Genomic DNA, 14093 nt, shown 5'->3' on the forward strand with positions numbered 1-14093 from the left:
GTTTATGTAGGGTTCCCCAGTTCCTGGCCACCTGAATCCCCAGGTATCGAACATTCCTTGCTACTCTCCTCAGCGGCAGAGCATCTACCCCCCTGCCCTGTTCCCCGGGGTGTATCACAAAAAGTTCGCTCTTTCCCATGTTTAATTTGTATCCCGAGAACTCTCCAAACTCCCTGAGTATCTGCATTACCTCTGGCATCCCCTCTACCGGGTCCGCCACATATAGCAGCAAATCGTCTGCATATAGTGACACTCGATGTTCCTCTCCCCCTCTAAGCACCTCCCTCCACTTCTTAAAGTCCCTCAGCGCTATGGCCAATGGTTCAATTGCCAACGCGAACAGTAACGGGGACAGGGGACACCCTTGTCTTGTACCCCTATGTAATCGAAAGTATCCCGATTTTTGCCTGTTTGTAACGAGGCCGGGGCCGCGTACAAGAGTCTAACCCATCTGATGAACCCCTCCCCGAACCCATATCTCTTCAGCACCTCCCACAAATAGTCCCACTCCACCCTATCGAATGCCTTCTCTGCATCCATCGCCACCACTATCTCTGCCTCCCCCTCCGGTGGGGGCATCATCATCACCCCCAGCAACCTTCGTTCATTGGCATTCAATTGTCTCCCCTTAACAAACCCTGTCTGGTCGTCATGTACCACCCCTGGGACACACTCCTCTATCCTTGTCGCCATCACTTTGGCCAGCAGTTTGGCATCTACGTTTAGGAGAGAGATGGGCCTGTATGACCCGCACTGCAGCGGGTCTTTGTCTCGTTTCAGAATTAGCGATATCGTCACCTCCGACATTGTCGGGGGTAATGTCCCCCTTTCCTTAGCCTCATTAAAGGTTCTCGCCAAAAGCGGGGCCAACAGGTCCATATATTTCCTATAAAATTCCACCGGGAACCCATCTGGTCCCGGGGCCTTCCCTGCTTGCATGCTCCCAATTCCTTTGATCACCTCATCCACCTCAATCTGCACCCCAGACCTGCCACCTCCTGCCCCTCCACTCTCGGGAACTCTAGCTGGTCCAAAAAGTGTCCCATTCCCTCTTTCCCCTCCGGGGGTTGGGACTTGTACAGCCTCTCATAGAATGTCTTGAACACCTCGTTCACTTTCCCTGCTCTCTGCTCCATCTTTCCCGTTTCGTCCCTAACTCCACCAATCTCTCTTGCCGCCCCTGTAGAGGGTGCCATCTCCGCTACTCCACTACTGGGCCGATATCTGGGGTTTGAATATCTGTGTGTGTCTCTCTCCAGCTGGCACTGAAACTTCAGAGGCCAGGGGATGTCGCACTGGGACACTTCCACTGAAGAGAGCACTGATTCAAGCCTGCCGTTTATTCCTAACCGACAGCCTGAGACTTATATCACACAGATCTCCAGACCCCTACCAATACCCAGGTGATTCTCTCTCTTGCCGGTGGTGCAACAGCCACCCGGTTCCTACTCCACTAGAGTAGCTTTCCCAAGAGAGAGAATAGGACACTGCTGTTTATTCCCTAACCAGCAGTCTGTCCTGAGTGAATCGCTCAAGATGACCCTCGATTCCTGAACCCGGAATTAAGGTGAGGAGTATTTTAACAATGACTTGGTCAGAGGTCGCTGGTGAAAGATTGAAGAATTTAAACGACTCCAATTGTCATCAAATCAAGGTTTATTGTAAAACCCAGGTCAAAATCATCAACAGAAGAAACACAATACAATCTTATGCTCTAATATACACTATGTCTATTCAAAAGTAATATAGCGGACACAACGAAAATTCTTATGCTTACACAGCTTTTAGCAATATCACAAGGCACAAAACAAGTTCCCTTCCCCAAAGCCTCAACCACTATTAAAGTCAAGGGAGTTTCGCAAGCTGCTGCGGAGTACTTACGGTCACAGGCTGCAGAGGTCAAGTCAGGGGTGCAGAGGTCGAGCCACGAACGAAGAGACCCCCAATTGAAAACACAGCCCCTTTTATGTTGCTTTACCTGGCTTTGTTCTGTGATCGGCCAGCCCCTTTTGCATTGAAAAGGTAAGTTTTAAAGTTCCCGCTGGTCCCGCCCCCTTTGAGCCGGTCAGAGCTGTCGAGATGGGAGTACCTCCCCTAGGTCCGCCTCCAGTCTGTTTTTTGAGATAACGAGGTTGAGCTCCCTTGAAGATTTTCAAAGACTTCCATCTGCTCCGGAGATGCTGCTATGTTGATGGGGTGTTGATTGGATTCTGCTCTGGTGGAGGCCAGGTCATTTACATTTGCATGGGGCTATGACCATCCCATTGTCCTGCTTGCATGCAAGCCTCCTGTGTATTCCCGTGCCCCTTTGTCTGTGTCTTGATGTTATCTTGTTGTCTGGCTCCTTCTTCCTTGTAGCTCCTAGGGGGGTGTTTGTAAATATTTATGTGCTTATGTCCCCACTCAGCTCAGCGGGCCAAGCCTGCTGGGAAAACTGGTTCTGTTCCCTTGGCTGGAAAGTCAGTTTACAGTCTCTGAGTTTCTCCAAAAGGGCCGAATTGCCCGAAAACCTTACAGATGCCCCTTCGATACGTCCCTACCTGCTTGGACCGTATCGACACAGGTGAAGGGCAATTATTTCCTTTTGTGTGGACCGTAGGTCCCCCCCCCAACAACATGCGAAACTACAAGTCCCATGACAGTTCCCTTAATCTAGGCTACCCCTGATTTCAATGAAAGGGAAAGACAAGACCATACTTAATTCAAGCAGACAGTAACATATACACATTGCACCGGAACCCCAAACGTAAGGGTCCCTGTACATATATCCCACTCAAGTACACATTTCACCGGAACCCCAAACGTAAGGGTCCCTGTACATATATCCCAGTCAAGTAACTGGGACCCGCGAATCCATACAACTATTTACAATTGCATCTGTTTATTTCATCAAGGATCCTCCTTTCTTGGCTGCACTTCGCTTCTTCCCGTTGAGGGCTCTTCATTTATCCTCCATCGTCGATACCTGCAGCTGAAAGGTTTAGTCCAACTGAGGCGGCAGCATAATGTACCCCCTGTACAACATTTCCTTTGTGGGGGCAAACACTAAACCATTCTCAGGCTCCCCCCTGGTGGTGATCGGACAGTTGTGAGGGTCGATCGGTTGGGCTGTGGGCAGGGGTCGCTTTACCTGAACCAGCAGTTCGGTAGCTTCTACAGTCATCCCTTCCCTGGGCGTTACACATCCCTCCCCACTGCGGTCAATTTATCCCGTTCCCTGGGTTCTGCCACCACCTTACAAAAGTGATTAATGCCCCTTGTGGACATGCCTTGGTAGATCCCCATGAACACAAATAAATGCCCTGGTCAGAAGCCCACCCCTTATCCCCGCAAACGGTGATCCTACCCGGTGACCCCGTGATGGTCCGTTAGGTGTTGTCCAGTCCGTTCCCAGTCCGAGGACCGATCCCTCATGTCCAGCCTCAGCTTCCTGGGCCACCACCGTCTCCCCAAAGGAACGTCCCCCTCACAGGTTGAACACACCCGCCTGCCCTCAGTCACCCTAACCCGGTCAGTCGAAGGACTCTTCTGTCTCGCCTCTGCGGAGTTCTCCCGGTCCCACCATCGCCAAGATCCTCAAACTCCACATCGTCGGGTGCCCCATCTGTAAAAAACAAAACACATTCTTGCCTCTACAGCCCTACCTACCTTAAAGTGCATGGGTTCTATCCAGTGGCAGCAGCAGCTCCCGCTTTGAAGTTGCCGCAGCCTGTCTGTGGTTCTGTGTCCACAGCCCGGCTCCCCAGGGTCCTAGTGCCTGCCGCTATCCGGTGGCAGCAGCAGCTCCTGCTTTGAAGTTGCCGCAGCCTGTTTGGGGTTCTGTGTTTTACAGCCCGGCTGCACCAGGGTCCTAGTGCCTGGTGCTTCATCATTTTACCCTTGCACCAGGCGCTTCTGTGTCCCCACGATCCCAAATACCTCACACACAACTACATACTAATTAGAACTAGCAGGGGGAAAGAAAAGGGAATATGATATATACAGTGCCACCCGTCTCCGGGTGGCCAAATTAAAACTGTGCCCCGCTAAACGGGGGCAGTTCGCCTGTTTGGTCCAACGGCTCGGGCCAGACCGTCCCCTCCCGGGGGTTCGGGCTGCCCCTTGCCTCTCCTTCCCCAACAGGGTTCGGGGATCCCTCAGCGCTCCCTCCTACTCGGGTCCCCTTACTGCGGGACCGGGTGACAGGGAGATGGGATGGGGACCATCTTACCGGGGGCTTGGAGACCCGATTGCTCCTTCGTCCCCTGACTGGTTCCCAAACCCAAGGTGATACCTCCACTTCCTCCGCCTCCTTAGCCTCTATACTAAGGCAGGCCACCTGACCCACAGGGAAGGGCTTGGGAATCATCACTGTCCCTGGGTTGGGTGCTTGCAGCACTGTCGGTCTCTTTGGGACTGCCCCTTGGGGACAGTACCTTGTCACCGGTTGTGTGACCGTGGAGTCAGGGACCTCCCCCACCGTCGTTAATTCTACGGGGGGTTTCTCTACTACCACCCCCAGTCTTCCCCCCACCTTGCTCTTTCTTGTCCTTATGGGGTGGAACAATTTAAATTGACTGATGTGGCGTTCGCATGGGTCCCACCTTAAGGGATTTAAACTGCAAATAGCCCCTGAGGCAGCCTCCGGAATGGGACCCTGCACCTGGGCCGGACCAGGGTCTGGGGCTAGAACTACCCCTGCGCTCCCTTTTTCCTGAGGCTGCTCCCTGGGTAGTCATACGGGTTCTTGTGGTGCGGGCAGGCCCTGGCCCGTTGCCATTGCCACCTGTCCCGACCCAGCTGCTAGGCTCTGCAAAAAGGCTAAAAGTTTCTTTACCTCGAAGGTTTCCGGGGCAGCTGCTCCTGCCGCCGGGGTCTGACTCTCTACTGCGGGAGCCCTCTCCTGCTTGCTAGGGTTTTTACATTCCCTCTTGAAATGCCCGGCCTTCCCACACCCGTAGCATACCGGTTTCTCGTCGGAGGTCCGGGTGCCCTCATGCTTCCACTCTCTCTTAGGGGCTGCTGGCGCGATTTCATGCACCCTACCCTTAAGGGGCTTGTCCTCACCCCTCTCCCCATTACGATATGCGAGGGTAAGTTTCCTGAGGACCTCTTCCTCGTTAAGGGCCGGGGTCTGCGGGTCGAACCAGTGTTCGGCTTTTGCCCTAACGTTAGGGAGACAATTGGCAACTAGGGTCTTCAGCCAGTGGGCGGTTCTTTCCCCTAAATTCCGTCTATCCGCTTGAATCCCGCATGCCTCCATATAGACAGTCCACAGTCTGTCTGCGAACATGGTGGGAGATTCCCCTGGTTGCTGCTTGGTTTCCCCCACCCTCATGAAAGGGCTCCCCAGATTCAAGCCCATCGCCTCCAGAACAGCAGTCTGTGCTGCCGCCCATGTGTCAGGTCTTCCCCCATTCCCAGAGGTCACTGTCCTGCATAGCTGTGCATCTAGGGTCATCAGGAGCATCTTTATTTGCTCCCCTTCGTCGCAGTCATTGATGCTGGCTGCCTGTTCCACCTCCATAAAATGAAGCGACGGATCCCCTTTTGGAGTTAGTCTGGGAACGTGGGCCACCATCCCCCTGAGCTCGGATGCCCCATGAGGAACGATAATGTCGCCCTCAACCGGTCCCCTATTTGCCATCCCCGCCGGGGGACCATACCTTCGTTGCCTGACAGGGCACATCTGCCCTACCTGGGGTTCCTGCTCCTCCTCCCCACTGTCCAGCTCTCCTGCCCCGTTGGGTAGCCCCCCTGTCCCCGGGCTAGCTACCCATATAGGAGACGCCGCTATCTGGGGATACACCACTGACCCCCCTTGGACCTGCCCCTGACCGGGCGGTCCAAACCCTACCTGCTGACCCGGCCCCATCACCGGCATCCCAGGCAGCGGTCTGTCCCCATCCCATGGGGACCCACATACGAAACCAGGCGGACACGCCGCCAGCTGGGGGTACCCTGCCGACCCCCCTTGGACTTGCCCCTGAACGTGCAGTCCGATCCCCCCCTGCCGGCCCGGACACAATCCCGGTGCCTCAGGAGGCGGTCTATTCCCCTTGGCCTGTGGGGAATCATCCGCTGCGAGGAGCACCTTGCCCCTTGGGAACCCCCCTGGACCTACCAGGTGTACCTGTCCCCTGACCTTGGACAAGGCCTCCTCCAACTCCGTTATTCGTGCCTGGCACGGCCCATGGGCACAGTCCCCTACTTCCTCGCGAGCCACTCGGTACGCTGCCTGGATGTCCCGGAACTTCCCCTCCAGCTTCCTACACTGCTCTGTACTCCGAGCATAGAGTTCCTGGAGCCTCCGTTCCTTTTCTTTACCCTCCACTATCTGGCAGTGGAGATAGTCCTTCTCACACCGGTTAGACTCGCTTTCATGTTTCATTTCTGCCATTTCTTCCCGCAGTCGTTCCGCTGCGCTAGCGCTGTCCCCTGCGCTGGCCCTCACTTCTCTCAACTCCTGCTCTAACTCTTCGACCCTATCCTCTGTTTTGACTACCTGCTCGGACAGGCAAACCAGCCAAACTGCCTTCTCCAAGTGCCTTTTGTGCGCCTTACTGTCTGTCCATGCAGCCGCTGCCATTACCGGTTGCTCCGCATTGATTAATTCTGAAACCCAAGGTTTGGTGAGGTTGACCTTTTGCCACAAATACGAGGATATTCTCTCCTCCATTTTGCTTCGTTCCCTCACCCCCTCTGCCAAGTCACATACTCCAAACCACCGGGCTCCTGCCGCGGTCGCCATTGTAGAGGGTGCCATCTCCGCTACTCCACTACTGGGCCGATATCTGGGGTTTGAATATCTGTGTGTGTCTCTCTCCAGCTGGCACTGAAACTTCAGAGGCCAGGGGATGTCGCACTGGGACACTTCCACTGAAGAGAGCACTGATTCAAGCCTGCCGTTTATTCCTAACCGACAGCCTGAGACTTATATCACACAGATCTCCAGACCCCTACCAATACCCAGGTGATTCTCTCTCTTGCCGGTGGTGCAACAGCCACCCGGTTCCTACTCCACTAGAGTAGCTTTCCCAAGAGAGAGAATAGGACACTGCTGTTTATTCCCTAACCAGCAGTCTGTCCTGAGTGAATCGCTCAAGATGACCCTCGATTCCTGAACCCGGAATTAAGGTGAGGAGTATTTTAACAATGACTTGGTCAGAGGTCGCTGGTGAAAGATTGAAGAATTTAAACGACTCCAATTGTCATCAAATCAAGGTTTATTGTAAAACCCAGGTCAAAATCATCAACAGAAGAAACACAATACAATCTTATGCTCTAATATACACTATGTCTATTCAAAAGTAATATAGCGGACACAACGAAAATTCTTATGCTTACACAGCTTTTAGCAATATCACAAGGCACAAAACAAGTTCCCTTCCCCAAAGCCTCAACCACTATTAAAGTCAAGGGAGTTTCGCAAGCTGCTGCGGAGTACTTACGGTCACAGGCTGCAGAGGTCAAGTCAGGGGTGCAGAGGTCGAGCCACGAACGAAGAGACCCCCAATTGAAAACACAGCCCCTTTTATGTTGCTTTACCTGGCTTTGTTCTGTGATCGGCCAGCCCCTTTTGCATTGAAAAGGTAAGTTTTAAAGTTCCCGCTGGTCCCGCCCCCTTTGAGCCGGTCAGAGCTGTCGAGATGGGAGTACCTCCCCTAGGTCCGCCTCCAGTCTGTTTTTTGAGATAACGAGGTTGAGCTCCCTTGAAGATTTTCAAAGACTTCCATCTGCTCCGGAGATGCTGCTATGTTGATGGGGTGTTGATTGGATTCTGCTCTGGTGGAGGCCAGGTCATTTACATTTGCATGGGGCTATGACCATCCCATTGTCCTGCTTGCATGCAAGCCTCCTGTGTATTCCCGTGCCCCTTTGTCTGTGTCTTGATGTTATCTTGTTGTCTGGCTCCTTCTTCCTTGTAGCTCCTAGGGGGGTGTTTGTAAATATTTATGTGCTTATGTCCCCACTCAGCTCAGCGGGCCAAGCCTGCTGGGAAAACTGGTTCTGTTCCCTTGGCTGGAAAGTCAGTTTACAGTCTCTGAGTTTCTCCAAAAGGGCCGAATTGCCCGAAAACCTTACACCCCCCTCTTCAGAAGTTGTTGGGCCAGCAGCCGGCTCGCCTTTTCCCCAGATTCATATTGTATCCCCTGTGCCTTCCTCCACTGTATCTCTGCCTTTCCCGTGGTCAGCAGGTCAAACTCCGTCTGTAATCTTCGTCTTTCCCTGTATAGCCCTTCGTCTGGGGCCTCCGCATACTTCCTATCCACCCTCAAAATTTCCCCTACTAATCTCTCTTTTTCTTTACCCTCTTGTTTCCCCTTGTGGGCTCTGATGGAAATCAGCTCTCCTCTAACCACCGCCTTCAGCACTTCCCATACTACTCCCACCTGGACCTCCCCATCGTCATTGACCTCCAGGTATCTTTCGATACATCCCCTCACCCTTCCGCATACCCCCTCGTCTGCCAGTAGTCCCATGTCTAATCGCCAGAGTGGGCGCTGGTCCCTTTCCTCTCCTAGTTCCAGCTCCACCAAATGCGGGGCGTGATCTGAAACGGCTATGGCCGAGTACTCCGTTCCTGCCACTTTCGGGATCAGTGCCCTTCCCAAAACAAAAAAGTCTATCCGGGAATATACCTTGTGGACGTGGGAGAAAAAGGAAAACTCTTTACCCATCGGTCTGGCGAATCTCCACGGATCTACTCCCCCCATTTGCTCCATGAACCCCTTAAGCACCTTGGCCGCTGCCGGCCTTCTCCCGGTCCTGGATCTGGACCGGTCCAGCCCTGGGTCAAGCACTGTGTTAAAGTTCCCCCCCCCCCCCCATTAACATGTTTCCCACCTCCAGGTCCGGGATACGTCCCAGCATTCGCTTCATGAATCCCGCGTCATCCCAGTTCGGGGCATATACGTTCACCAGCACAACCGCCTCACCCTGCAATCTGCCACTCACCATCACATACGTGCCCCCACTATCCACCACTATGGTCTTAGCCTCGAACGATACACGTTTCCCCACCAGTATTGACACCCCTCTGTTTTTCGCGTCCAACCCTGAGTGGAATACCTGTCCCACCCATCCTTTCCTTAGTCTAACCTGATCCGCCAACTTCAGGTGCGTCCCCTGGAGCATAACTACGTCCGCCTTCAGTCTCTTTAAGTGCGCAAACACCCTTGCCCTCTTAATCGGCCCATTTAAACCTCTCACATTCCACGTGATCAGCCGGGTTGGGGGGCCATTTACCCCCCCCCCCCCTCGTCGACTAGCCATCCCCTTTTTTAAACCATCTCCTCACCCAGGTCTCACGCACCCATCTGTCCCCCAGACGGCGCCCTCCCGTCCCGACCACCTCGTCTCGGATCAGCTCCCCCTTACTCTCAGCAGCAGCAACCCAGTTAATCCCCTCCCCCCCGCCCCCCCCCTAGATCCCCCTCTAGCTTGATTACTCCCCCCATATTGCTTCCGGAAGTCAGCTAACTCTGGCTGACCTCAGCTTCCCCCGTTCATCCTTTGACCTCCCTGCGTGTGAGGCTCCCTTCCTTCCTGCGCCCTTTTTCCCGCCATAGTTTCCATAGCGTGGGACAATACCCGCGCCTTCCTCTCGGTCCCGCCCCTAATGGCGCAGTTCCCTCATTCCCCTTCCCTGTCCCCTTTTCCACCGGCGCTCACATTTCTTCATGTCCCCCACATCGGGGGGAGAAACGTTCCCCGTCCAACATTATTATACATTAGCCCTCCCCTCTCCCCACTTTACATTTCTGTGCCACCACCTCGCTACCCCTCTCCGGGCAATTTCTCAAGTCTAGTCCAATTTCTCTTCCTGAATAAATGTCCATGCCTCCTCCGCCGTCTCGAAGTAGTGGTGTTTGCCCTGATGTGTGACCCACAATCTCGCCGGCTGCAGCATCCCAAATTTGACTTTCTTCCTATGGAGCACCGCCTTGGCCCGGTTGAAACTCGCCCTCCTTCTCGCCACCTCCGCGCTCCAGTCTTGATACACACGTATCACCGCGTTCTCCCACTTGCTACTCCGTGTCTTCTTAGCCCAGCTCAGGACCATCTCCCTGTCCCTGTAGCGATGGAACTTCACCACTATTGCTCTTGGTGTTTCCCCTGCCTTTGGTCTTCTCACGAGGACCCGGTACGCTCCCTCCACTTCCAGGGGGCCCATTGGGGCCTCAGCTCCCATTAGAGTATGGAGCATCGTACTCACATACGCCCCAGCATCAGCTCCCTCTGTTCCTTCGGGGAGACCTAAAATCCGTAGGTTCTTCCTCCTCGAGCTGTTCTCCAGGGCTTCCAGCCTTTCTATGCACCTCTTGTGTAGTGCCTCGTGCGTCTCCGTTTTTACCACCAGGCCCTGTATCTCGTCTTCGTTCTCAGCTGCCTTTGCCTTCACTCCACAGAGCTCCATCGCTTGGACCTTTTGTGTTTCCTTTAGTCCCTCGATTGCCAGTAACATCAGCGCCAGCACCTCTTTCTTGAGCTCCTCCACACATCGTCGGAGGAACTCCTGCTGTTCCGGGCCCCATACCATCTGGGCTCCCTCGGCCGCCATCTTGCTTTTCTCTTCTCTTCTCTGCCGCTGCTCCAAAGGATCCTCCGCAATCTGGCCACTACTGTCGCTCCTTTCCATCCACACCCGAGGGGACTCCTTCCTTTGTCACCTCACACTGGGTTTGGCCGCAAAACTTTTCCGTTGGGGCTCCCGATAAGAGCCCAAAAGTCCGTTGAAACGGGAGGTGCCGAAACGTGCAGCTTAGCTGGTCATCGCCGCAACCGGAAGTGCCCTCTGAAAACCATAACTTATTGTTGGCCTCTCACCATCTCCAATTCCTTATAGATATCACAATATGGATGGTATTGTAGACTCTGCAATGACAGCCCTCGTGGTGCTGGTCAGACGCCGGAGAAGGAGACAGCAGCAGTATCAATGCAGGCTCGAGGCGGCACCCCATGTGCAGGAAGTCACCGCACACCTTGTAGACCCAGCCACCCATCAAGCCGGGGAGGGACCCAGAGGGGAAGGCCAGCGACGGTCCAAGATGTAAGGCGTCGTTGGTTGTTTGAGGAGATGTCGGACAGCCTGTGCCGCAGGTGTATCCGCTTCAACAATGGGACGGTGCGGCACCTGTGCCATATTCTTGCGGACTTGGCCCCCGGTGGAGGAGGAGGATACATGCTCTTGGTGGCCGTGAAAATCACCACAGACTTGAACCTCTATGCCTCAGAATCATTCCAGGGACTTGTGCGGCATTTCACAACCTACAGCCCACAAGAGTATCCATGAGGTTACGGATGCCCTGTGTGCCCAGGCTGCTGATTACATAAAGGAGGAGGAGGGACGTAAGGACTCGACTGAGGAGAGTCTGGAGGACGGGCCCGGGGAGGACACTTGGGAGTAGCCGGAGGAAGGAGGACTGATAGCGGCCAAAGCAAGGGTCTGCCATGCCTGGACAGCCAGGGAGGCCCTCATCCTTGCCCGTTTCTAATAGGACGAGGCTTTGCTACCCCAGTACCCCCTCGTCCCCTCCCCCCCCCGCTCACCAAGTTTACCCTGTTACACCCTCTCAGGGTCTATGTAACATCAGTCCAGGGTGATGGGCCTCTGTCGGCACTGTCAGTGGGTCATTATACATGGCAGGGGATAATAACCTGCTGTGAGATAAGCTCTGGTGCTGCTCAATCTGTGCCATAATCTGACTCCTGCCTTTCTGCTGACAGTGAGCACACACCCATCACCAGCGCGTAGTATGCATCGGGCTCATGATCTCTGATCACTATGCACCGAGGGAGGGGCGGGGGGAAAATTGTGGAATAACGTGACAGAGGCTCCACATTTATCAGGTGTAGAACGTTTCAATTGTGCTTTATCAAAACCCCAGCTGACCCTAGTCAACAATGATGCCTCCCCGGCCCCCCCCCTCTCCCCCACAACACCTACTCAGTGATGCTCAATCTTCTTAAGCTTCCATGCTTTGCCGCTACATCTAGGTGTGTCCACAGGATGCACACGGGGGTGGAGGCAGCTTTCTGCTTTTCACACCCTGTGGCCTTTGTGACCCTGGCGGGCGTCCTCTGGAGGATCTGGGGCTGGAGGGCCCCCGCCGCCTTACTGGTGTCACCCTGTCCTGCCCACCTACCTACCTTGAGAATATGCAGGGTAAGGAGGGGGGACCCAGAAGAGCTGGAGCTGCCACCATCTCCCTCAAAGGAGGCTCCGTGTTGCCTCCAGTGCTTCCTCATCCTGGACAATGCCCTTGTTGCCCTGGGAATCTCCATGGTGCAGAGTGGCAGCTGGTATTAGCTCCAGAGGCCCTGGCGTCTCTCCATTGTCTGCATGATGGTGTTGAAACCTTCAGCGATGCCCCTCAGTGACTGGGTCATGCTCTGCAGCACCTCAGCAATGACTGCCTGCACCTGGGACATGCTCCGCAGTGCCTGGGCAATGTCCATCTGGGTCTGGGACCCGTCTCCCAGTGACTGGGACAGGTTGTCAAAGACTTCAACCATGACCGTCACTGATGGAGCCACATCTTGGACACCAGCAGACATGGTGCGGACCCCGTGCTCCAGGCTTTCCACTGCGATCGCTACCCTAGCAGAGTTGGCCTCGGTGCCACGCATTGCCGGTATCATCTCCTGTCCCCGTAGCATATGGGACTCCTACAATCCACTATGCACTCGCTGGAGTGTCGCTGACATTCCCTCCTGTATCTCACAGCCTCACCCTAGCATCTGCATCAGCTCTAGGATAATCTTGACCAGAGGCTCAGCATTTGACTGAGTTCTGGGATCCACCTGAGTCTGCTGATTCCCTCAGATGCTCCTGCCTTCACCCGATGTGCATCAGCAACTGCGTGGTGCTCATTAGATGTGCGCCAGAAGCTTAGGCACTAATGATGCCTACTGGGGTGTGTCTCTGCACTGGTAGAAGGTGGAGGTTATAGCTGTGACGCCTCGATAGTGGTATCCTTGAAGCTCTTCTCCGAGGTGTTCTCTTGGAACATTATGGGCGGTGGGGGGGGCGGGGGGTGGTTTCCTGCGATTATAAAGGGCATGTGGTCAGTGAGAGGGATGGATCATTTTGTCTGACATGCACAACTCACTAGAGACAGGTCAGCTGGATGAAGGGGCAGTGGATCCTCACCACTGCCGCGCAGGGCAATCTCGCTGTCAGTGATTGGTCTCTCCTTGGTCAACCCCACGATCTCCAAGGCCCGTTCCTCAGTGGGTAAGGATTCTGAAGTCCAGCACTCCGCTGCCCGCCTAAGCCCTTTCCTGCCTATTATGTGACAACGTCTCCCATGAGGACAATGAGAGGGCATTGTGAGCCGCATGCCTGAGGCACTGGGGGGGGTCTATGGTGGGTGTCATGTTAGGGCACCGCTGCTGGGCATGGGTGGGTATTAGGCTGTGCTGGAGCACAGGCATTGTGTTATGCTGGGGGGGAGGCGGGTTTGTGGGGATTGTGATGTGAGGGTGGCACTGTAGCACAGTGGTTAACACTGTTGCTTCACAGCGCCAGGGACCCGGGTTCAATTCCAGCCTTGGATGACTGACAGTGTGGAGGTTTCATGTTCTCCCAGTGTCTGTGTCTAATGCCCTCCATACCAGACAACATTCTGGTAAATCTCTTCTGCACCCTCTCTAAAGCCTCCACATCCTTCTGGTAGTGTGGCGACCAGAATTGAACACTATACTCCAAGTGTGGCCTAACTAAGGTTCTATACAGCTGCAACATGACTTGCCAATTCTTATACTCAATGCCCCGGCCAATGAAGGCAAGCATGCCGTATGCCTTCTTGACTACCTTCTCCACCTGTGTTGCCCCTTTCAGTGACCTGTGGACCTGTACTCCTAGATCTCTTTGACTTTCAATACTCTTGAGGGTTCTACCATTCACTGTATATTTCCTACCAGCATTAGACCTTCCAAAATGCATCACCTCACATTTGTCCGGATTAAACTCCATCTGCCATCTCTCCGCCCAAGTCTCCAAACAATCTAAATCCTGCTGTATCCTCTGATAGTCCTCATCGCTATCCGCAATTCCACCAACCTTTGTGTCGTCTGCAAACTTACTTATCAGACCAGTTACATTTTCC

This window comes from Scyliorhinus torazame, chromosome 2, assembly GCF_047496885.1.
Source record: "Scyliorhinus torazame isolate Kashiwa2021f chromosome 2, sScyTor2.1, whole genome shotgun sequence".
Classification (NCBI taxonomy): Eukaryota; Metazoa; Chordata; class Chondrichthyes; order Carcharhiniformes; family Scyliorhinidae; genus Scyliorhinus; species Scyliorhinus torazame.